The sequence below is a fragment of the Cavia porcellus genome, unplaced genomic scaffold (assembly GCF_034190915.1).
Source record: "Cavia porcellus strain 051 isolate PalLab524CR breed Dunkin Hartley unplaced genomic scaffold, mCavPor4.1 scaffold_10, whole genome shotgun sequence".
Lineage (NCBI taxonomy): Eukaryota > Metazoa > Chordata > Mammalia > Rodentia > Caviidae > Cavia > Cavia porcellus.
The window spans coordinates 25,058,679-25,084,911 of record NW_026947493.1 but is presented as its reverse complement, the minus strand read 5'-3'; the positions used below and the strand labels follow the sequence as shown (position 1 = coordinate 25,084,911).

The following is a 26,233-nucleotide window of genomic DNA, read 5'->3' as shown; positions in this document are numbered from 1 at the left end:
TGTTGCCCAGCTCCACCCCTGCATAAATCTTGAAGTCACAGGGTATCAAGTTCTAACACTTCAGCCTGAGTCTGTTTCAGATGAGGAGACAGCACCATAGGAAGACAGATGACTTGCTTCAATCCTAATGACAACAACGGGATCTTCCACTCGAGTTTCTGCTGGGATTCCATGACATCTCCTATCGCTCTGTGATTAGCTCTGTGAGCCCAAGGCAGGTGCATGTGCCAGCCCTACACAGATCCCACCATGTCAGGGCCACACTCTCCATGGTAACCATGTCACTCCACCAAAGAACTTGCTTCTGGGACAGGCTGGGGTCTCAGAATCACCCCGCACACTCACCCCTAGAGCCCTCCAAGGCTCTACTGAAGGAGAAACACAGGTGGAGAGTGAGTCCAAAGAATTCATTCAATACTAGTATATAGAGAAGCCTATTCAGGAGACTGAGGCAGGGCGACTGCAAGGAAGAGACCAGTTTGAGCAACTTAGTGAGACCCTGACACAAAATAAGAAAAGGGCTGGGGAAGTAGTTCGGTGCAAGAGTGCTTGCCTCGTATGTGCCAGGCTCCTGGTTCAGTCCTCAGTACTGGAAAACAAAAATAGCCAATGAAACTTGACAAGGTCACTGCTTTCTTTCTTTATTAATTAAGGTATGTTCTGTGGTAATTATAAAACTGTAACGATCTCATGTTATATCAAGGGCTATTAGTTCCCTAGGGGCAAAGCTTTTTTCTGTCTCAGACAGGAACTGCTTTATCTGCAGTCCAAGACTCAATTTAGAATTTAAAAATACTTTTTCCCCCCTGGGCACCAGGGATCGAACTTATGACTTCTCACTTGCTAGGCAAGTGCTTATGCCACTGAGCTAAATCCCCGGCCCCTAAAAAATACTTCCTTAATAAATTAGAAAAATATACCTGTCCATCAAAGAAAGTTCTAAAAACAGAGGAAAATACTCAAAATAAAGCAAAACTGTGCCATGACTTTCTAACAGAGGTTACAACTGTCATTCTCTCAGGCCACTGCCACTCTTCTATCTAAACGCATTGGTAAGTGAAAGACTCAGAAATGCAGAAAGACTAACAGATCCACAATAATCCAGGGTCGAGCACCGCAAGTACTTCCTGCCTCCCAGGTTAAATTTCCTAGTGCAAGACAGCACAGTCTTTCTGAACCAGTTCTTCCTGATTCCTAATACTGGTCATTTTTTTAATTCACACATCAAGGAAATTCACACCAAGACATTGTAACTGTACTAAGCTTTGTGGCTGTCTGCATGCCTTCCTACCAAAGCATGAAAACAGGAGTCAACGGAGGGGCTGGGGAAGGAGGGCACACAGCGCTCTGGGCTATCAGACTGCCCCGGAAGCCCAGACTCACTAGTGACTCCTACCCACACCACCAAGCTTGTTTCCAACAGTTTCTCTAACAAGTTATATGTGACTTTCCAAGTACGCTCTCGCTGACACTTGTCCTGGATATTTAAGAGACTTTTAGACTGCAACCGTCCAGCGTTGAAAAACTCTTGTCATTCCAACTGGTTCTACTCACAGCTTGTCCCATCTCAGTAAGTGAGGTTTCTAGTCTCCCTCAGGGCTCAGGGAAAAGTCATGCTTTCTCCAACACCTCCATCGAACCTCCCCTTGAGAGCTGACCCAGACCCTTCCCTTCCTCCTCCGTGTTCACCCCGGACAACTGCCATCCCTGCCCCGACATCCATATGGCCTCCTCATTGGTCCTTCCAAGCCGAGCTTCTCTCTCCCTGCATGGGATCCACAGGGCACCACAGCTGAAGAAATTCACATCCAAAGTGGGCAGCCCGTGGGAATTCCAGAGGGACGAAATGAATACATTGCCTCTGATGGTTAGAGGACCACGTGGATTGTTAAACCTTCCAGAACAGTCAATCACCATGATGGAATTTTACTTTATGTTAGTTAAAAAAAATAAAAGGTAAGTGAGACCACAGAAGTTCTCTGTTCAAAAACTTGCACTGTAAAAGCTGAAGTTCCCATGTGACCAGGTTCCCTGTTACTTCTCTATCTTCTACCACTTTCTCTCTCCTTTGTTCATCTAGGACCAGCCAGCCTGGCCACCCTCCTGTTCCTCTCAGTGACTTTGTACTGGCTGCTCCCTTTGCCTGCCTTCTTCCCTCTTCTACCTCACTATTTGCAAGGTCAACACCTTCACCTAACCCTTTCATAAGCATTACCTTATCAATTTAAAACTCCCACTCATCTCCCATCAGTTTCCCAGTGCCCCCACCTTTTTCAACATTCACGGTCCAACTTCCTCATGTTTTGTGCTTCTTGTCTAATGTTGCTCCCCCCTCAGCCTGGCTGCAATCTATGCCTCTGAGCCCCACAGTCTCTTTTCCACTCATGAATGCATCCCCACCAGGGCAGACGTTCAGTAAGGCCTGCTGAACAGGTAAGTGTGCACAGGGGGCGGGTACCTACTCCACAGGAGGTGGTCCATTGGCCCTGCAGTAGAGCCAAAGCGTACAATGACAGCTATTTTATGAAATAAATGGGTTGGCCTATGTAACTCTCAAGTTCTTCTACAGTTCAGTCATTCATTCCAAGTGTCTCAAACTGTACCACAGCCCCCCTAGAATGTCAGCTCCTTATGTGCAGAGTTTTTCTTGCTAGTGCCTCCCATGGCCAGTATCTGTCTCAGTACCTATGTAATAACTGAATAGACTGCTGTGGACAAAAACCAATCTCCCACTTGTGCAGTTTCTGTTTCTACCCAGCACAAAAGCGGGGCACCAAGCATATAGGAGGCCAAGCTCTATCTAGTCTCCTAGTTGGCAGCAGGGGCCAAGCCTGTCCCAACATTCTCAGAAGTATTAAGGAAAGGAATAATTTTAGACATGCACTTAACTGCAGGTCAGAGTGTTCTGGAATTCCTATTAGCCCATCACATCAAAGAGGCTTCCAGAGAGAGACATGCTTGAGGATTCTAAGCACAAAATCAAGGTCAGGCAAGATTTCGGTAGGGAAAAGCACTCTCAAAAAAATCTCTTTTGCATTCTGACATTATTATCTGTTTCTCCCATGTGAACTTCTCAAGGCCACCATGAGCCCAAATAGCCAGAGAACACACCTTACTACACCGGCCTGGTGCCCCTTGAATGGCCACTATCCTAAGGTTTTGCTTCTCTGGATGGAGGTTTCCAGAGACGGATATGCTTGTCAGCAAAGAGCACTGGCAAGAGATGTGACTCCTGCCCTCAGGCCTTTGGGAACTGAAGTACCCTGACCACACCAGCCCTCAGTACAGTATGATGAAGACAACAGTGTGGCCTACGTGTAGTTCATTAAAAAGAAGTCAAGCTTTAACAACCCTGACTCTAATGCATTGTTTATTCAAACCACTGTAACTTCAACATCAAATCAATATAAAATCAAGATATTTTATTTAATCCTAATTCTTTAAAAGCTGTGGTTCCTTGTACTGACAGCATATCTCAATTCCGATCCATTGTATCTGATGCACTCCACCAGTTCCACGTGGCCCAGGAGGTCCTGACCTGGATGTATGAGACCAGGTCTTAAATACTTTCTCTTCCAGGTGCTACTGTTGATCTCAGAATCTTAGTATTTCAAGCTCTTAGAACAGATGTTAAATGTCTAGCTAATAACAGAATTGCTTTCATGAGTCTCTGCTTTCAGACATGCTTCTTGGAAGAAAATTAAAACTGGCAATGTTACAGTAGGAAAAAGCTTCAAAGCATGATAGCGCTAGTCTGGCTCTCTTATTTGAAAATAATGCACACATTTCTCAGACCTCTAAATAGAATCTATTTCATTGAACTTCAATAACATCCTGAAGATTCTAACACTGGTATTTTTTTACTAATGACATGCAAATATGTGATGATGTAAGGTTTTGGAATAGCTATGCCAATAGCAACAACAAAAGCAACGAAAGATAAATTGAAACCCAGAATAAGGGAGACAGCAAGCATGAGGAGTTCCAGTGCATTTACCTTTTCATCATAAGTACACCCATCTGACCAATTCTTAGTGTTCTAATAAGCACAGCCAAGATGAGGCTTATGAGCAGGGCTCTTGAAGGACTCAAGGGAATGTTCCCACCAAGTTTCTAATGAAGAGAACTAAATATGCATTGAGGTTCAGTGGTAATTTACCTAGAAAGAATTGCTTTGAAACTATGTACCAAGAAAAACTCTGACATTTTTTCCTTGAAGGTGAGATGATTACTTCTACTAGCTTCTGAAAGGTGAAACAGATACAAAAGGAAGTTCAAGCTGGAAAACTTTCTAGAGGAACACATGTGAATGCATATAAAATAACTAATAGATAGCATATAAAACAATTAATGTGTCATATGGACTTGGACATTCTCTATCCCTGCTTTTATTGCCTGTAGTCTCAAAAAATTACTTTTGCAAAAGAAGGCAAATTAACTTGAAGTTAACTTTCTCCTTTCTGAAGGAAGGCTGGTTTCAAATATTGCTCAGCATACAGAATGAACTATTCTGGCCTAATTCTAACTTAACAGCTGACTCAGCAGAGGCCAGGGGAAACCGTAGCTTTTTAGGAGGCCGAGCTGGCATTCCCAAAGCTCTGACAGGACCCTGCTAAAGTCAGCAATTTCTTAAAATGAGGTCAGATACAGGAACCCAGATGTTGTATCCACTGGCCTGTTCCATGGAGAAAGACCAGCCCACACCGTACCTGCCACCCTCAAGACAGTCAGGAAAGAAATGGCAGCAAATTGGCAGCTCTGAGTAATACGCTGCACTAGCACAGACCTGGGTGGGGAGACACCAACTGAGTCTGAAGCCACATGCAGATAGAACTATCAAGCAGATGAGAAACCTACAAATGGATCAAGGATCATGACCATGTTTGCCTCTAAAAAGCAGAAAATAACAGACAAGAAGTAACTGAACACATTCAACCTTGAAATCTTTAAGTTTCAGCCTCCCTAAAAATAAATCTGAATTATGAGATAAAAAGATATTCATAATAAAGTATGACACTAAGATAAATGGAAAATGCATAAAAAGGTACATATAGACAAAGCATTCCTAGATCAGAGAAGTGCCCACCGAGACTTACGTGAAATTCGGAAAGGTCTGGGATAAAAACTGTTCTAAAAAGTTGAAGTTGCAATCACTTTGGATTGGAATGCTTGACCTGCACCAGTGTTGGGGAAGATAAGGAGGAAGTGAACCACTGTCCACTGCTGGTAAAAACGTAAAGTGGTACTCACACTTCAGGGTGGACTGATAACAATAACCAGGTCCTTACTCCCGGGAACCACAAATCTCACCGGTAGGTATTTACTTAAGCAAAATGGAAACTTACATTGGCAAAAATCTTCTCCAGAACCATGTGCTTCTCTGCCAGGGCTTGAAGCCTGTTGGTTTGCTTTCTTTTGAGGCTCTAGTAGTGATTTTATTTATAACCCCCACAAGTAAAAGCAATTCAATGATCCTTTAACTAGAGAATGGATAAATGCAAGAGAAATACATGGCAATGCAAGGGAACTAGTGCAAGCAACAATGTGAGTGAGGCTTACATTCACTTTCTTAATGGAAGTCTGCTAAGTTCACAAGATTTGGACTAGGGGCAGGGGATTTAGCTCAATGGTGCAGCACCTGCCTGGCACGCATGTGGTCCTGAGTTTGATTCCTGGTACCAAAAAAACTCTTTTGTACTACATAACTTTATTTAGTACAAAATGAGTTCGAAGAGCAAACAGATGTGGTCATCTTGGGCAAGGTAAGAGGGTGTAAGTTTTAGGGTGACTGCATCGTTCTTTTTCTTGAATGAAGTGGTAGTTATGGGGCTGCATGCAAAAGACTCGATTTTATTATAAGCTTAAAAAGTAAATAACATCTGCTTCCCCAAAATTGTGATTTTAATACTGTAAATTAAACACCTCTCACAGATACACTGAAGTATCTAAACTTCACCCAGATTAAAGCCATCCAAAACTAAATTAAGTTTCTTAATGGCAAAATGTTGGAATATATAGATTTTCAAACTAGCAACTAACAGACTTTTTTAAAAAACATCTTCTCACTGGTTGGCAAGCAGAACAGTTCACTCCAACACCTTCAATCTATATTGTGGCAAATGCAAACACAATGCCAGGAGGCTTCTGGAATAGGACAGGCAGGTTTCTCCTCAGTTCATGATGAGCCCCGTATGCTGCCGCAGAGAACGGGCACCTTTACCAAGGGAAAGCAGGACTCTCCCTGGGGCATGCTGCTGCTTTCCCTTCAGAATCCCTGACCAAGTGCTCTGCGAGCTTCCTCCTAACCTACTGCTGAGGAAATACTCTGCCACCCAGGTCAAGGTTAAAATTCTTTGGATATCTTCTGACATCCCCTAAAGACTTACAGCTGCACTCAAGTCTTTGCTGCTTTTTAAAAACCAGCTTTGGAATCCTACCCATGCCCTCCTCTTTGCTTACATATGCCCAACATTACAAGGAAACTAAGCAGAAACACTCAGCCAGCAAGTAAGTCTACAAAGTGTCTGCCCAGTCAGGAGCAGCTCACCTCCTCGGTGGGGAGGCAGTCTATCTGTCCAACTGTCCCGCTCAGATGCAGTTCTCTCCCTGGGGCTCTAGAACCCAGCCTTCTCAGAAGCTTGTTTCCGGGATGGCCCCGGAGCTCCAGCTCATCTGCTTATCAAAGATTCACTGAAAACCCACATTATAAGCAATTCAAAGCATGAAATGAAAATTGTGGCTTTCAACCCTTGTGACGATGAAAATGAGGAGCTGCCAAAAAGTCTGTGTTCTTTCATTTCCCACGTCAGATTTCGAGAACACAGACAGCAGCATATCACATGAGACGAGAACATGGGCTCAGGGTGAAGCATTCCTCCCGAATGTTGACCCCAGGAAGGCAGAGAGGGCATTTGCAATAAAAGACAATCTGGTAGGGATGCATAAGTAGCAAAAAGAAAAAAATGAAATCTTGGGCATCAAAACTGACCTGAGCAACAGTGACAAAATATTCCCCATATGTACAATGCAATTAAAATAATGAACTACTATGCAGCTGGTCACACTGTTTAACTTGGACAACACAAATCAAAGTCTTACTACTGTACCCATGAGATAGGCAGTTCAAGCCCTATCTTTATGCAGTTGGAACACCTGGAAAATGAGAGGGTTGGGTAAGAAGAAAATCTCAGAATTCCCTGCAGTATGATGTTCTGCAGTTCTAGGAACTGGGAATGGGTGGGGTAATGTGGTATCTTTCTTACGCCACTAAAATAAAAGCTCCTTGAAGGCAAGAATTGTTAATCACCATACCCTTGATATACAGCAGGGTGTCTGGCAAATAACATGTGCTCAATAAGATTTGATGATCAAAATCAATAAATGGTAGTAGCAGCAGGTTACATTTGTACTACCTTACCACTTAACCATCAGATTCCGTAAGTAGGAATACTTATCGCTACACCAAGTTATTGTTTCTAGGTGGACCCTGGCAGATACACAAAAATGTATGAGACACTGAGCTTATCTTTAAACTGGTAATACTGGTAGGGAAACAAGAAAGACTACTTGGAAAGACAGTAAAAGGTTTCCAAGTCACCACATGACAGTGTTGAGCCAGATTGCACCCAGGATCTCTTTTGCAGAAATGGCTTCCCTAAGTGTGTGAAGTCCAGTGATGGATGGTCAAAAATTAAAAATGACAGACATCGAATCTCAGAACAGGCTGTCATGAGAGGGCAAGGGAATAAGGTGGTTTAGGATTTTTATAGATTAACAAAGTACTATGCAAAAAAGGCCAGGTTTAAATTTGCCATTTCCACACCCAGTTAGGCCAGTACCAGGCTCTTCAATCCCACACTGCAGCCCAGCTCACTCAGAGGTCCTTCCTACCTTCCATTTCTCCTGGTCACTCTTGCTAGAACTTGCATGTCATTCTGGACTCCACTTTATCTCGAGTTTGCATTCTGTTACTCACTAAAGTCTCAAGCTCAATCTCCTCCATAATCCTTGGGTTGTTCCTTTCTACCTGCTCTACAGGTAACTCGAGCTTTCACTTTGGTCACGACATTGTTGTTGGTCTCCTTACAATGACTTCATCCCTTAAATCAATGCTTTACAAGCTCTCTCTATAAAGGCCCAGGAAGTAAATAGTTGAGGCTATGGAGGCCATATAGGATCTTACAAATACTAAACTCTTGGGACAAAGCACAAAAGTTTTATTTAAAAAAGCACATTAACAAATGACTATTTTACAATAAAATTTTGTTTGAAAAACCAGTCAGTGTGCTACAGATGACATGAAAATAAAGTGGTTGCCAGAAAGGTTTTCAAAAAATAAGAACATGAGTTCATAACTTTCTTGTCCAAATACCTGCAAGTCTCCCATTCCCCTCAGAGTAGTTCTGGGGCTTATGTCCTAGCAAGACACACAAGTCTCTATATCCTTTCCTCTGCCTGACCCTCTACACCTCCTAGGACTGTACATACAACCAATGGGGACCTAATGCATTCCAGAACCTCCAGCTTCTTAGGCCTTGATAGGCACATCCTTGACTCCTCTTCTGGCAGGTGTCCAGGTGTCCATCTGGCAAACACTTGCTGTTCTTTAAAACCCATCACAAGTGTCTTGTCTACTACAAAAACCTTCCGAGACCTGAATGTGAGACAAACTCAGGCTAGTCTTTCGGTCCTCCAGATACTGTAACATGTCTTTTATGATCCATGTGACAATGGGCCACAAGTGCCCAGAGAAGATGGTATCTTCTACCATCATCTGTGTTATTGGACCCTCTATGAAGGTAAAGGATGTGTGTGACACACCTCTTATAGTCCCTGGACCTAAGATAATATGTGGCTCACAGCTAGGTCATAATATCTATTTGTTTCATTAATTAGTAAAAAAATCATTAAAATTGCAACTTGGTGATCACTTGACCTTGTATAACTTTAAAGAAATGTGAATTTTCTCATTGCTATAACTTGGTTGTGCCAAGTATTTTAATTCAACACCTGCTATTAAAACTTGTCCAGATGTAGGAATGAACTGTTCCTTTTTGAGGGTGATATAATTCAAATTTTCCCAGTTTAAAGGAGATGTACTTTAAAACTGCTATTTAACTGTCTCTCCACTAGTCATTAATTAGCTGCTTGAACAATGCTGAGTATGTTACATCCTCTTGTAGAGAGCAAGGTCCTCAAGCAATTAGTTTATTCTACTAAATGTGACCTGTGTCACCACTGTGCCCATAGTGGGTAAACCTTCAAAGAGCACAGTGAATTCTAACAACTCCCAGGAACCAGAACACAGCCTCTGAAGCCAGAGGACATGAATTCAGACTAAAGATTATGTAAAGTGCATGGGTTTTCACCTAGTAAACCTTAGAAAGCTTAAAAGACTGATCATATTAAGTTCTGGCAAAGATTCTGCACCAATGGAAACAGACATTATTCAGTACCTTCCTCTGGGAAACTAATTTGGTGATTCTACCACTCTAAACACTGTTATCTAACTTGGTGGTGCTCCTTCACGAATTTTATCTGCAGACAACAGCACAAATGGTACAAAGCTATGTGTGCAAGGCTGTGCATTTCCACGCTGATCCTAACACCCACAGGCTATAGAGTAAGGGTCTAAATCACTGTGCAGCGAGGCTCTGCAAGAGCTCTGTACTCCGAGAGCTGCCCCCTGATGGTGCACCTGGGTCTAACAGACATCTCAAGCACCCTTGTTTCAAATTGAAACTGCTGATCCTCAACCAGAAGATGACCCCATCCAGTTTAAGTCTGAAATAAAAAACAAAACCCTAAACCATCATCCTTTCCATTGCTCAGGTTAGAAACCCAACCAAACCCAACCCAACCCAGGGATCTCTCATTCCTGCCTGTTCTCTGTTTGTCACTCTTCGTTTAACCCATCAGGCAATCCTTCGAAGCATACTTTCAAAACACATCCAACCACTCTGTGTACCTTCACTCGCCCTCCCTGTATCATTGATCATGTTCTCATATACTAAATAATTTACTTATTTCCCTGCTGTACATTGTCCATCTTCCCCAAATGGAACATAAACTCTGCAAGGGCTTCATCCATACTGGTGGGTCACAGGTACCAAATGTCCAGTATTGTTCCTGGCATATAGTTTGCCAAATAAATATCTGCTGAATAAGTAAACCTATCTTAGGATTAAATCTGCCAGCCCTAGCCTATTACAGTTTAATAAGTGTAGGTTCCAGCTATTCCTGGAGAGAATGAAGCAGGGACACATGTACTCATGGGGAAAGCTACCCAGAGGTAACAGCAGTACCAGAAACCAAGCAGAACTGGTATGGAAAAATAGGCATGATGACATTATTAATACGGGAAGAATGGAAATAACCTAACATCTCACCATCAGAGTAAGGGTTAAATCATTTTTACCACTCTCCCTCTCATACTTTAATATACAAGGTACATGGTATCAAGAATCATGTACCAGTATTTGTTTTGTCATAAGACATCAATTTCAGGATGGGAAAAAAGAGACTAATTGAATGGAATATATAATATACCATTTTCTTTGAGAGAAAAAGGTATAAAAAGCTCTTATATGTAATATTAATGCAGAAAAATTGGGGGAAATCACACAGATAAATATACATAAACATTCATAAACATAGAATAGCTTTGGGGAGTAAGCCTGAGGGCAGAATGGGGACTGATTATAATTTTATTGTATTCCTCTGTTAGGCCTTACTTTTGGTGAGTAGTCCTGTAAACTTATCATCGCTGAGGGGTTTAATTTAACTAATCATTTCTATTCCCTATTCCCTGACATTATCAGAACAAAACTTGCAAGGGTTCCGATATGACTTGCAGGAGAGCAGGGAAGTTTGGTCTGTTTTGTTCACTGTGCTATCATCACCAGTTTCAAACAAGTACACCATACACAGTAGGCACTCAAGCAACTCTAAAATCAACCTTTCCTCATAGGAGCGCTCCGTCAGGTAAAAACAGAAGAGGTAAGTCAAAAGGGCCCAAAAAGCTACAAAGAAAAGCAAAGTGTCCAGAAAGGGGAGTGTTAAGCCACACAGAAAGGAGATAAATGTTTACAGACTTTTTTGCTTCCTTTTCAGATTTCTATCTGTAATCATGTTTTTAAAGTGACTCTCTTTGGCACTGCTCCACAATTAATTAGAAAATTATGGGATTTACTGTCCTTTAGGCAAAGTTATTTCAGACAGTTGTCAAACGAGTAGATTCCCAGGAATCTAATCTTTACGCTGAGAAGAAATATACCAGTGCAGTAAATCAGACCCAAGGCTTACTGCAGTGTGAAAGGCGGAAGGGGAGGAGGTTCTTCAGTCAGAAGAAAACCAGCAACCTTTAAGATCAATCAACGGAGAGTAGAAACCTAAGCACTTTTTGTTTCCTATAGAATCCAGGATAAACTACCCGGTTTGTGGAAAAGAATGTCTACTACTAAATACCAGGAAACCTACCCCTTCTTTTTTCTTTGTTGACATAATTTTTTGAGGTGTTGCACTTTTCTGCTTCGTTTTGGTAACAACTATAGCACTTAGCAAGCAAATTTCATGACAACTGCTCAGCCAGGCGAGGTGGTACATGTTTATAATCCCAGCACTCAAGAGGCTAAGGCAGGAGGACTGCTGTGAGTTCAAGGCCAGACAACTATAAAACCCTGTGTCAAAAAGACAAAAAACAAAAAATTGCATAGCAACCACTCAAATTCTTTGATGCATTCACTCATACAAGTCTTTACTGAACAAATATTATGTGCCAGGCCTTGTGCTTAGAAGTAAGAATCAGCACATACATCCATTAACAAGTGTGTTAGGACTGTAAGAATGGAAAGTGAATTATAATTTTTCCCTTGCCCTTTCAGGTCAGATAACCACAAACAACAGAACTTTCCAAATCAAGAGGATAAAAACTACCTAGAGAGTCATCTTCAAGCCCAGGATCTCTCCTTTACTCTCACATCTAAGATCTGTTAGTAGAAAAGTTAGGTAACATTTTTCTATTCTGTTTTTATGCCCAAATCTGATAGCCTAGTGAAATTGTAAGAATGTCAATCTCCTTAGAAGGAGGAGAAAAACTCAGCAACCACCACTCAAGGGTTCTGTCAAGAGGAAAAACAATACTAAATCAGATTGAGATGGCATTCATTCATCAACTCACTAGACTCCCAGTGAGCAAAGGGACTTCATGACATTTTCATCAGGATAGAACCACTTGTCAAATAGGTTTCCCAATGGAAAAGGGCACATTATGTTCCTCAGAGGCACTGCTTGGGTCTAATTTTCCTGGCATGGCCATCTCAAATTAATCATGCAGATGTGCTGGAGGCCAACAACAGTAGAAACTAACCAAGAAGACCTGGAGATGCAGGACAAACAAGATCTTTGCACTGAGTATTTACAACATGTCAAAGCCCACAAGTCATCAGGAGCCCACCTGCTCTCACAGGCAGACACCAGTGGCAGATCCCAATGAATGGCTGGCACTGTTGTCTTTTCTTCCTCCCAGACTTCTTGAAAAAAAAAATGCTATTACAGTTTTTCTGGTGCCAGAGAGTGTCAGTATGACTGCATGGCTTGTGCTGACATTCAAATATCTGGGGTCTGATTATGAACATAAGACACATTTGTAAAAAGGAAAAAACAAACATGCTGAGAAAATGGTGATTACTAAATGAACTGGATTTTGCCAGAAAAATACAGTTGCAAAGGGATGAAAAAGTATTTGGAGTATTTTGATGGGTTGGAGGGTCATTTGATTTAGATTTTGTCTAATACAATCATCCCTATATTTACTTTAACTTTAGAAATCCTTTTACCTCCCAAATTCTAGTACCAAGAACATACTGAACCAGCATCAAAAAACATATGGGTTTAAATACTTGTAGGAACCATGCAATAGGCAATCAAGAGTTGTATCAGATCACCAGTTGTATATGACACTGTGTAAGATCAAAGGGAAACTACAAGTGAGTTTTTCAAGAGCTGGTATCAGTTAATCATGATCCTTGGCTCCTTTGCAAACATGGAGATCTCATTCTTCCCTGCTCTCTCTTCTATCCCCATCGAAAGGCTAAGAATGAATGGCAAGCCAGGAGAAAAGGGAGGGGAGCTAACTGCCTTCTCCTCCAGATGTGCCTCAGGAAAAAGGCCAGCTATTGTCACTACTTTTGCGGCTCCATTCATTCACATGCACACTTTTGGTTCCCATATACCAGAACATATACAGTACTTATAAGTGCTACTTCCTGTTACCGAAAACCCAAACGAAGTGGTTTTCTGCAAGCTTTCTGAGAACCTGGGCTTAGTGGGTTGCCGTCTCCAGTGGATACACTGTGGGACCCAGCACAGACTGCTTCTTCTGGCCCCAGTTAAATAAAGAAGTAGTGTGGCTCCAATCTCCTACCTCCCCTAGGAGAGGTTCCATAACAAGTAAAACTGCCTAGGCTTTCTGCGTAGCAAGCATCAGCAGGTAAGCCTGAAGTCTGAAGGTATTAACAGACTGACGAAAGAGCCACAATATAGCAAAAACAATCACAGATCAATTTCACATCTCTCTAGCCAACATAACATACCCAAACACCAAACTTCAAATGTTTTCTAAAACACTGCTACAGAAATACAACTTGAGGGCTGGGGGTTTTGCTCAGTGGCACAAGTGCCTGCCTGGCAAGCGGGAGGTCATGACTTGGATCCCCAGCGAAAAAAGAAATACAGCTTAAAATATGCAGCCTAAGAAATGACAGGGGACAGCAAACCCTACAATGGGATGGGAATGAGGGAACAAGAAGCGTGTCCCAGAAGGAATCCCTTCCCTCTGTCCCTCCCCTTCCACTACTCCAAAAGAAAAAGGCAGTGAGAGGCAAAGGCAGACTGCTTCTGTTTGTTCAGCTGAGAAATCAAGTCTCTGTTGATACCATTAATCTGCTAAAGCTTTCAACAGCACTAAAATTCATTGGCAAGTGATGAGCTGTGCCTTGTGGGTGAGTTATGAGGCAAGTTCAATCATGAAAACAATCTAAACACATATCCAATCAATACAGGATTCCAAAGTGTCATAAAACAGCGATTTTCAGATGCTATTAGTGTCTTACAGATGATAAAATATAGATTTTCTCAACTAAGAAATTCACCCCCCCAGCCCAAAAGATAATGCCATTCTATGAGTTACAATGTCTGTAATACACGGCTACATGTATCATATATAACACCATAATAAAATGTTTCTAATACTTACAAGGCCCTCCTCAATAGGGAGATGGATCTTTTGCAAAAGGGGAGGGGACCAAGAGATTGAAGGGGAGAAGGGAAAGGAATGAAAAATGAATTAAAATGTGTCATATACATGTACCAACTCCCACAAGGAAATGTAATCATTATACACTATAAACAAGTACTAATAAAAACTAAAAATTGGGGGGAGGGAATCTTCCAGTTTTTACGCGAACCTATGACAAATATGTCCGAACCTTTTGAAAACACTGAACAGATTCTCTTCAAGAGAAGCAGTAACACAAGCACCCAACAAAACCCAGCAACATGCAAACCTAGCAATCTGGCCACATTCATTAGAGGTCTCCTGAAAGATTCTCCAAGGACAGGGTCCAAAAAAGCATGGTGCACGCTGAAAATAGAACAGGGCCCTACATTCCTAATCCTTACAAATAAACTACACACACCCTCAAATAATACAGTCCAGGCTCAAATCCACTCCCTTTGTGTGGGAAGCAGAGTCGGTGAACCAACGCTGTAGACAAGACAGCTTCATTACACGTTTCACTGCCCCCTGGTACTCAAGCCAGCTAGACTCTAGATCTGGGGAGAGGAAGGGTTAGCCCTCTACCTCTTTAAAAATCCCCGGTAGGTCTCCAGGTTCTGAGAATAGCCTTTCCCGCTGTCAAGAACTCCGTCTTGCCACCCACAGTCATGCAATTCTTACCTAGATAAGCCAGGGCTCTGACAAACACATGTTAATTTCCAGGAAGTAAACTTAAGCCTTGTGTGTTCACATTCTTCCTTTCAAAAATAAGGAGAAGAGGAGGGAGGGTCGCAGTCCTTCCCTTTCTGATCTTCCTGGGGGCTTGCAAAGCAGCGGCTCCCCCGCTCGCCGGCCTGGGCCCAGAACAATGCAGCAACACACATCCACCAACACCTGCTGGAGCCTATGGCTATGCACGGAGACCCGGGACTACTGGCCGGCCTGCCCTCCGCAGCCTGCAGCCTTTCATCTCCTCCTCTACCACCCACTAGGGGCTGTTCGCCACCCCTCCCGGCACCCAGCCCAGTGCGGAGCCCCTCGCCCCGGAGGTCCGGGCAGCACACTTTGGAACGCGCTTCATTAAAACGTAGCTGCCTGATTCCGCCCTGCAATGCGGAGGAGGCCAAACCAGGCGCGCGCCCCGCTCCGCCTGCATCCCCTCCAGCAGCCCCATTGTTCCCCGGCCCGGCCTCGCCCCAGCGGCCTCTCCCGCCGCTGCGGTGCTGCCCCGCCGGCGCCCGGCCGCAGCCCCGGGCCTGGCTGCGGTTCCCGGCCCCTCCTCCGGCGCACACGCGCGCATCCTCGCCTCGCCATGGTCCCGGTCCGCGCCGGCCCGGCCTCGCTGCTGCCCGCGGCGCCCGGAGGTGCCGGCCCGGCGGAGGCAGGGCCGTGCTCCGTACTTGCCTGCGAGCCCAGCCCGTCGCCAAGGCTAAGCCTCCGTCCCTTTGTGCGCGCCACGCCGCGCCGAGCCGCGCCGAGCCGAGCTCCCACCGGCCGGCGTCCGCGTCCGCAGCGCAGCGGCTGCGGGAGGCGGGGTGAGGGCGCGGGACCCGAACCCGAGCCCCGAGCCCCGAGCCCCTGCCCCGCAGCGCGGCCTCGGCCACCTGACTGCCAGTCCGGGGCGGAGGAGGGGATGCCGGCTCGCGCCTTTTATATTCCCGGCGACATTTCTAACACATGACAGCAATTTCCATCCGCCTTCAAGCCGGGAGTGTGAGCAGGAGCATTACATCACAGCGCGGGCGCCTGCAGCCGGGTATCTAGGCCAGGGGGATTAGCCGGCACCTGCGGACAGACAGGGGCCCGCGGGATGGGACAGGAGGGGGCGCAGGGGCTGGGGGAGGGGCGCAGGGCCCGGTGGGGGCGGGAGGGCCGCGAGGGGCCTGGGGGTGAGGGGTGCGACTCAGCCCCTCTGGTAGCACTGACTCCTGCCCTCCTGCCTGGTCCCCAACTTTAGAAGCAATTTTGCAGATAATTACTCATATGTATGAAATAACTGTTTCCCTTGGAGTTAAAGAGGATGATTTAAGAGTGTAAATTTGAAAGAATCTACTTTTTTTTTTTTGTGGTGGTACAAGGGATAATCACAAGGCCTTCACACTGAGGCTGTATCTCTTGCCTTTCTCTCTTCCTTCCTTCTTTCCTTCCTTCCTTCTTTCCTTCCTTCCTTCCTTCCGTCAGAGTGTAAGTCACTAAATTGGAGAGGCTGAGCTTGAACTTGCCTCCTTTCTGCCTCAGCCTCCCAGAGAACTGGGATTACAGCTATTTACCACCAAGAATCTACTTTCATGAACTGACACTTAGCAGTTATGGGTAGAACTGGATTCAGAATTAAATATTTCTTGACTGCTTATCTTGGTGTTATTCAATCCCATTCTTTAAAGGAATTGTTTAAGCGTCTGGATTATTATCTGCAGCACATTTCTTGTGAGGCATCTCTCCCTTCACCTCTGTAAGACAGAGCTTTCTTGAAAGACTTCCACCTTTAGAAGTTTTCTCTATGCTCAAATATTTACTCCCTGGCAATTTCCTAAGCTAAGACCTGTAGGGAGACAAGAGAGCATGCCAACTGTCAGACGAAGGTCTGCCCTCTCCTGCCCAAGTTCCAGAGACCTGGGCTAGCTTCCTCCAAGAATTCATGGCGCAAGGTGCTGTGAGATGAAGAATGACAAGAAAACAGGGATGGGGAAGAATAAGTCAAGAGACATTCCTAGTTGTCATGTTCAGGAGAGGGCTCCCATGGAACGCTGACTTCCGATGGAGACACAGTCACATTACAAGTGACAGCAAAGTAGTCCTCAGGGTGTAGGACCAAAGCTGAGACAACAGTTTTCCCTCAAAATGCAGGATCTGCTGGATTTTACAGCAGATGACAAAGCAAAGCATATTCCTCAAGTCTGTTATTCAGCAGGCAGGTGCAGTGGACATGAATCTGCCCTTGTGGTCCCTGGACATTCCTTGCTGTGGAAGGACTACATTTCTAAAGTCTTTTTTCTGCTGGTCACTTACCGTGGGGGTTCCAACCCCAGCTCCCCACAGTCTTTCCCTATACCTTCAGATAAGTTACTTGCCTACTTCCCCATATGTAAAAAATGGATGAAGAATATCTACTTGTGGGGAGGATGAAACAAAGTAATTTAAAAGATATCCACTCAATGTCACCTGTTCATACTATCACTGTTATTAATTTCTATATAAAGCATTGAAATAAAACGAAAGCATCCACCCTCCCTATATCAGAGGGGACCTGTAACATGGAACACCTGCCAGGCTTTCAACTAGCAAAATGCAGACACCAGAATCCAGGACCTCATCCCAATTGGCACAAAATGTGGGTCGCACATTTTTTGGAAGGAAAACAAGTTTGTTTGTTCCATTCTTGATTTTCATCTGCTCTGAACAGGTATGAGAGTCTTGAGTGCTGAATGCAAACTAAAAGCTCCCATTTTTTGGTCTGGCAGAAACAAAAGCTTGGTTTTATCAACCATGCATATGTGAGGATTGGCATCCTTCTCTCTATCATAGAAGGAGGAGAAGGAGGAGTAAGAGGAAGGAGGAGGAAGAGGAGGAGGAGGAGAAGCAGCAGCAGCAGCAACAGGTATTATAACTTTCAAAGCCTTTAGCCATAACCTGATACTGAAAAATGGATTATATTTCTTTTTTAGTTTTCCACAAGAAGAAGACAGTGCAGTGCAAATTCAATTGCTCTTTTGCAAAAGAACTACATAGACTGATGAAGGGAACAAAAATACAAAAGTCATGGTCTTTATGAAAAAAAGAAGAGAACTTTAATTCAAAAGGTATTCAAAGACATAGCTTTCCAATCTTCAGTGGGGAAGAAAAAATAGCCTTCATTTGGTTTGGAGATGACCCTAACAATAACAAATAATTTTCAGTCAGAACTCCAAAGATGAGGTTTCTTTATGTACAAGGAAAAGACTCCATGGAAATCTTCTTAGGTTTTGTAAGGCAACGCACACTTGATCTCAAAATCCAAGCCTCTCAAGTTTGTGTGGTCTCCAGCATAAGCCTGGAGAGAGACAGGTACTTCGATTTCTTCTGCAATCACTTGTTATACACAAAAAACCTCCGGGCAAACTGGCCTGGGCCAGCCTTACTCCCTGGGGGCCCCATCTCCAGACTCAAGGCAAACTGTGCAGGGTCCTCGGGGCACCATCCACTGCACTGAGTATACACTCTTCTTACTAGAACCATCCAACAAACTGAAGGAAAAGGGCCATGAATTTCCCTCTAAGTACATCCAAACTGATGAGAAATATGCTTAGAAATGACATTAAATACAGTAGAAAAGGGCCAGGGACATAGCTCAGTGGCACTAAGTTCCTGCCTGGCAAGTGTGAGGTTATGAAGTTTGATCCCCGGTACCAAAATAAATGCATACATACAATACATAGCAAAGTGATTATGTGGGAAGCCACAGTATGAATCAGTTTTGAGAGTGGAGTCTGGTATCCAACTAGTTCAAAACTCACTGCCACCTCTTTCTGGTGGGCAAAACTTTGCAACACATCTTTGTTATCTGTAGAACAGGAAAAGAGGGATTCCTGCCTCTTAAGATAGCGATGAAGATTAAATTGGTAAAAATAGGGCAAACATGAATGTTTGGAACAGAGGAAGTACTCATCCAGAAACGATGCCACTGTCACCACTGGTGACTTGGACCTGGAGCTGCATGGAACGCTCACCTTCTCCCTGCGTCTGCATGGAACACACGGAGCACAGGGTTCTGTCCTGTGGAGGGAAGAGGTGTGCACCACCAGTGGGGCTGGAAAAAGGGCTCTGCGTTTGTGCTGTAACAGAAATGTGCCCTGGATAAAATTATGTTGAAACTGACAATACAGGCTACGTTCACGTGGTAAAATGCAAAACAAAACAAAACAAAACAAAACAAAACAAACAAACAAAAAAAAAAACCAGTAACACTAAAAAGAAAGCAAAAATAGTAATAAAATTTGTAGGATGTTCCCAAGTACCTACACAGAAGGAAATTATGGGCTTAATGGATTTATTGGAGAATAAGAAGTGGAAAATAAATGAATTATGCTTTCTACTTGTAAAGCTATAAAAAATAAATATAAATCTGGATATGATGGTATGTACCTACACTCTCAATACTGGAGGCTGAGGCTGGAGGATCAACCACTCTGAGCAATTGAGCAACTTATTAGGACACTGTCTGAAAAAAAATGTTAATAATTTTAAAAGGGATAGAAATACAGTGCATTTGAGAGGCCCTAGGTTCTATTCCCAATATTGGGGTAAAAAGTGAGATAAGCTTTTTAAAACAAACCAAAAAAAGCAGAAAATTCAGCAAATAATTCTGGGCAAGCTGGATATTTACATGCAAAAAAGTAATTCTGGAACTGTATCTCACACCATACATGAACATTTACTCAAAATAGTTCTTAGAACTAAATGTGGGATATAAAATAATAAAACACTTAGATGAAAATGAGTAAATTCTTATGATCCTGGGTTAGGCAATGACCACAAAAGCAACACAAGGATAATTATATCCATTAGACTACATAAAAAGAGTGTATTTTCTGCTGATAATTATATTACAAAGAAAATTAAACATTACCCATTGAATGGGAAAGAATATGTGTGAATCACATACTTGATACGGGACTTGTTCTCAGAATATATGAAGACATCTGACAAGCAGGCCTATGTTACACAAGTGGCCAAAGAGTGTAAAAAGCAGGCATATGTTACACAAGTGGCCAATGAGCATATGAAAAGGTGCTCAACATAATTATGGCCAAAAGGAAAATATCAAGGAAAACCACAGTGAGATGCTACCATGAGTCGTACTCACTACGATGCTGTTATCAAGGAAACAAATATTATCAAAGATGCGAACAACTGATCTCTCACATATGGAACACAAAGGGGTGCAGCCACTTGGAGAAGAGTCGTCAGTTCCTCAAAGGCAGTCATGAGAGGACGCAGCAGCCCGCTTCCACGGATGTACCCGAGAAAGGGAAAACAGGCATCTACACCAAAAGGTCAACGCCAATGTTCACAGCAGCGTTCTTAACAGCCAAGAAGTAGAAAGAGTTTGAATGCCCATGAACTGGTAAGTGAACAGAATGTGCATAGCCATATGATATTACTGAGCAAAAAAAGGAATAAAGTACCAAGAAAAGTCTGTTAAGTAAAAGAAATCAGACACAAAATGCCACATATTATATAACTGCATTTCTGTGAAGTGTCTGCAGTGGGCAAAGTAGGGTGACAGCAGGCTAGAAGCTGTGGGAGTTAACGTGTGTGTGTGTGTGTGTGTGTGTGTGTGTGTGTGTGTGTGACTATTATTAATGGCTACAGAGCCCTTGGAGTATAAAATATTCTAAAATGAGATTATAGTGACATTTGTACAACCTATGGCCAGGACATAACAGTGATTTTAGTGTAAAAGCTCCATACTCTGCCACTGAAGAGCTGAGGCACCTGAGGGACATTGGTTCCAAGACCTCAAAACCATCCCAAATCCAAGGACACTCAAGTCCTTCATGTGAAGTTGCAGACAACCAATAAACATTCTCTCATATGCTTTAAGTCATCTCTAGGTTATTTATAATACCTAAATAGTTGATGTACAGTATTGCTTAGGGAATAATGACAAGAAAAGATTTGGTACATGTTCAATAAAAATCCATAATAATAACGATGTTAAGGAAGAAATCACGGCCCAGACACATAGCAAAAATGATGTTAAGGTAGAGACAAAGACAAACTACAGGCAGTAAGGAAAAAGCAATCTAGTGAAGATCTTCCTTTATAAGAAAATAAGGCTTTGGACAATATGATTATGAGTAGGGAAGGAAAAGTCACATATAATGGATTTTAGGAACAAATAGGGGATGTATTACAAACATAAAATTTACAAATTGGACTGAGTAGTGCATACCTGTAATCCCAGTACTCTGGGAGGCTGAGCAAATTTAAGCCCAGTGTGTGCAATTTAGTGACTCAGCAAGACCCAGTCTCATAATTAAAAAGAAAAAAATTAAAGCTGGGGCTGCAGCTTAATGCAAAGATCTCATGCTCAATCTCCCATCCCACCCCCACCTTGCACAAAGAGACTGGTTTATCTCCACGTATATAAGACACTGCCGCACACAAGTTACTTTTTAAGTAATTTGAAATCTACTGAATGGATTTTCTAGAATAATAAATTAGTGAAACTGTCTTAAACAGTAAAAATTTGAGTAGACCATGACTACAATTAAAATGAAGTTGAAGAACAATTTCCTCTCTTCCTCTTTCCAGCAGCAAAGAAAAAAATACATGCCAGACTGTACGAAGCCTTCAAAGAAGAGTGTAGAGTGCAGCACTTTTTACATAAACACACACACACACACACACACACACACACACACACACACAATGTATTTTCCATAGATTCACATATGTGACAGTTTGAATCTCAAATGCCCTCCAAAGCTCAGGTGTTAAGCATTCAGCCTGCGTCTTCAGCCTGTGTCACTCTTTGGAGGTGACAGTGCCTTCAGGAGGTGGTGGAGGGAAGCTGCATTGTTAGGGTATACACCCTCAAAACAACACTGAGGCTCTCGCCTCCTCCTCTTGCTCCCTTTCCTCCTGGCTGTGGAGAGGTAAGCAGGTTGCCTTGGATGCATGCTTCCATCCTTGCTACAGGCCCACATGCAAGCAATCATGGACTCTGACACTATGAGCAAAAATAAACCTTTCCATCTTTTAACTTGAATTTTTCAGGTATTTTGTCATAGTGATGGAAAGTAACACAATATATATTTATAAATTATTAGAAAAAGACCTCCTAGGAATATTTTTTGTTTTGCTTTCTTTTGGTAATACTAAGGATGAAACCCAGGGTCTTGTGTATGCTATGCAAGCACTCTACTATTAAGCTATACACCCAGCCCAAATAAATACTTTTTGGCAGGAGATGGTGCTGATTCTGGGATAATCCCCAAAGCCTTAGGCCTACTACATAAGATATCAAGGAATTAAATGATAGTCTGTAGTTATACCATTAAGTTGAGATGGTCGAATGAGATTCTGAAATTCACTGTGCTGCTTCTATTTTAATTTTCAATTTTATATGTGTCACTTTTATAACAAAAACAGTGATTTAGCAATTATTTGAAATGACAAAATTAAAGCGTTAATTGGAAATGTAGATTAAATTTCTGTCTGGTTGATGGAACCATGGGAAGTAGGTAAGAGGGAGGCATCACTGCTACCTGAAGTCAATTACTAAACTGTAGGTGAAATCACTAGGAAAACAAAGTCTCCTTATGCTAGACTTGCAAGTCTATCCAAATATAAATTCAAAACAAGTAACAACAACAAAAACCACCTATCTCTTAGTCTGTTCATGATGCACTTATCACACACAGAAATCAGTTTCTCTTCATTCTGGAGGATGGAATTCCAAGACCAAGGTGCCAGTCAGTGTCTGGTGAAAGGTGCCCTTTCCTTCCTGGATGGTGGCTTGTGGGGCTCACCGTGCAGAGGAAAAGGAACTGAAGCCAGGACTCAGCCATCTTTTGAAGGCCTCCCCCTGACAATGCTATCACTTTGGCTATAAAATTTTAACAAATGACTTTGGTGAAACACATGCACAGCCTAGTATCATGCATGTAATTTTTTTCAATACCAAAATTGCCTTAATTTTAAGATGTCATTAACTATAAGTTGTATCTTTCTTTTTTTCAGTGAAAAAGAAAACATCATATTAAATTAAATGTGTAAACCTATGTTTGAAAACAACCAAATGCAGAAAAATATATATGTGTCTAAACATGGAGATATACTGGTATTATATAATAAAGGAAACATAAAAATGAAAAACACTCTTCAAACGACATTTTGAGCTATGCTGCTCAGATTCTGCAGCAAGGCTGTGTCTGGATAAGGATGTTTACTTAGGTATCAGTATTAATTTATAATGATTATTCAGGAAACAATAACTATTGCTGGGGAAAGTGGAACAAAACAAAGGCCTTTAATTTATTGGCTGTTTCTTAAACAGGCCAAGGGCGTGATTATAATAATAGCATATAAAACAGAAATGGCATCACAGTTGCTGTTGTTGACGTTTTTTGGCTTACAGAAGATGATGATTTTCACATAACAAAGACAAATGACAGGCGGGGGATATAGCTCAGTGGTGTAGCACCTGCCTGACAAGCATAAAGTCCTGAGTTTGGATCTTGGTACCCCCCCCCAAAAGAAGCATGATAATTTGCTTTACAGTTACATACATAGTCAGAAATGAGTGTTCTCCTTATAATAAACTTTTGATTTCTACCATGAATAAAAATAAGGAAAAAAAGAGAAAGCAGTATGAAATGCTGTTTTCCAGCTAAAATTTGAATTGAATTGCCATGAATGTGTGAGATGACTTCTAAAAAAACAACTTTACTGACAGCAGTCTTCAGGGGTGAGGGACAGTAGTGAAGCCTGAACCTGGGATGCTCTGCCACTAAGTTAGAGCCCCATGCTTTTAAAATCATGTTTCGAGACACAGCCCTTTAAGTTGCTCAGGTTGGCCTTGAACTGTCTACTCTTCTGCCTTAGGCTCCCAAGGAGTAGGATCACACGTGTGCACCACTGTGCTTGGTTACTCTGACTTTTTAAGAGAAATGGAGAGCCAGACAACAGTTGGAAAATGAACAGAATTTCTGCTGCTCTCCGCACTGCAAAAGCTGACCCTCTTCTAGGGTGGCACCCAAGGTAGCTTTTCACACGTTTCCCCAAGAAACAGCAGTGGCAGGAAGCTTCCAGTTGTTTCGGCTCCACACCAACTAATACTGAACAAGAAAAGAATCATTGTTCATCTGCTCTGACAAAACACATAAAGTTGCAGAAACTTCAAACTTCGATCATAAAAGGCATGCTACAAAGGCTGACCCTTTGAACTGCGTAGGTCTAGCTCCCACTGCAAACAGGTCATTTTATAAGATCACAGCCCTCTGTACCTAAAAGTGTGCCACCTCCATTAAACCTACGGTCTCACATTTTGTCTTTTCTGCTTGGCTCTTCTGGGCACCAGCACATAATTTAGACAGTTTGGAATTATGTTTACCATGTCAACGTGAAGGTTTTGACTTGTGGAGCTTAGACAATGCTCCCACAGAATGAAGTACTGAAGAACCCACCACAGTGACTGCAAGCAGGGCCTGAAAACAGCATTTTCATGCTGTTAGCATTTTCATTTCATTAGCAATGCAGAGCCCCAGCGTCTCTGCCACCGCCTCTGCTGCATGCACATGCTCTCTGGAGACCAAGCACTGCGGGAAGCCTCCTAAGGACCCTTTAAGAGAGGTGTTATTTTCCTAATTTTATGAATGAGGAAAGTGACTCTCTGAGAAGCTAACTGACAGGAAGGGAAAACCTAAGGGACAAAGCCCAGTTCCTATTCCTACATGAGCCCCACCAATACCCAGGGCGGGCAGACATCTGTAAATGGGTGCTATGCATACACTGCATCTTTGTTCTTCTCCGAAACTTACTTCTAGTTCTCATTTGTTTCCCCTGCAAAGGCAGAATTCTGAAGAGAACTCACCTCTAATGTGCCTGTGTAAAACAGGACAATTGCTGTAGCCTATTATGTCTTTTTTTTTTTTGTACTGCAAGTATAAAAAAACAAAAGAGCAAAAAAGAAAAAGAACGTTGGAATGTCTTAATGAGCTGTTTATCTGATAGAAGAATAGATTTGTTAAAATTTAGATACAGTCCACCCAGGCTTTCTTAGTTTCTCAACTGTGCTTCGTGCTTTGTGCATAGAAATTAACACACACACTTCTTCACGTCACTGTGCCCACAAACTGTATAGCAAGTAATCACCACGGCTCCCTTCTGCAGGCGACCTGAAGATCAGGCAACCACCTGCGCACAGCTCCTGAGTGCACAGACAGTATTTTAAACCTGGTTCTATCTATAAATCAGAAAATGGCAAGGAGTGTAATTTTTTTTAAAATGGAAATGGACTTAAACAATAGATTCAAAAAGGAAAACATAAGAATGGACAAACAGCATTTGAAATGGTCCTGAACATCAGTCTATGTCAGGAACATACAAATTAAAGTCACAGTGAGATACCCATTGCACGTTAACCAGGATAGCAAAACACGTTTAAAAACTGATAGTACCCAATATTGTTGCAGATGAGGAGAATCTTGACTCCTTGTGGGTACCAGCAGACATGGTACAGTACAACCACTCTGAAAACTATTTAGCAATATCTGCTACAACGGAGTGTGTCTCCAGTGCAACCCAGCAATTCTGCTTGAAGAACTGCATATATATATTCATTTGTATAAGAACATTTACCGCACTAGCTAAAAAGTGGAAACAATTCAAATCATCAAAAAATGGATCACTGGTATACTTTTACAATCAACAACTCTAAAGTGGAAAAAATGAAATTACACTCATAAATAACAGGAATGATTTTCATAAAGGTAATGGTAGTGAAAGACACGGGAACCATAGAATACAAATTGTATGATTCCATTTATCTGAAATGCAGGAATGGGCAAATTAGCCTACGGGGACGGCTTTGGTTACCTCTGGGAAGGAAGAGGGGTATAAACAGAGGGGGCTGCCAGAATGCTTGGAGTACTCAGGAATCTATTCTGGTTAGTGGTTATGAATGTGCATGTGTGCAGATAAAATTCGGTAAGCTACTCACTTTAGATTTTTCTAAGTTTCTATATAGATTTTTATAGCTTAATTGATTTTTAAAAGGTGTCTTTTGGAACTGAAATATGCCTGAGTCCAGTAACTATTCATAAACCCCAAGCTATCCTGGAAAGAAAAGAAGAAAGAGAGGTAAGGAAATGGAAGGACAGAAGGAAAAGAAGAGTGCAAAGAATGGAGGGAGGAAAAGTGAAGGCTGAAGTATTATACCAGGCCAGATTCATGAAGCACATAATATGAATT

At 42.5% G+C, this 26,233-nt stretch overlaps 1 protein-coding gene across 25 annotated transcripts in view; it reads right to left on the bottom strand.

Annotated features, from left to right (window-relative positions):
* Positions 1–26,233, bottom strand: part of Magi1 (membrane associated guanylate kinase, WW and PDZ domain containing 1) — a 589,708-nt gene that overhangs the window by 194,387 nt on the left and 369,088 nt on the right. Inside the window, exon 1 of one of the 25 annotated variants that reach the window (XM_063257121.1) lies at positions 14,957–15,385. The exons of the other annotated variants lie outside the window; for them this stretch is intronic. The gene's annotated coding sequence lies outside the window, so the exon portion shown is untranslated. Of the gene's footprint in view, positions 1–14,956; positions 15,386–26,233 lie in introns of those variants that run through there. 25 annotated transcript variants of the gene reach the window in all.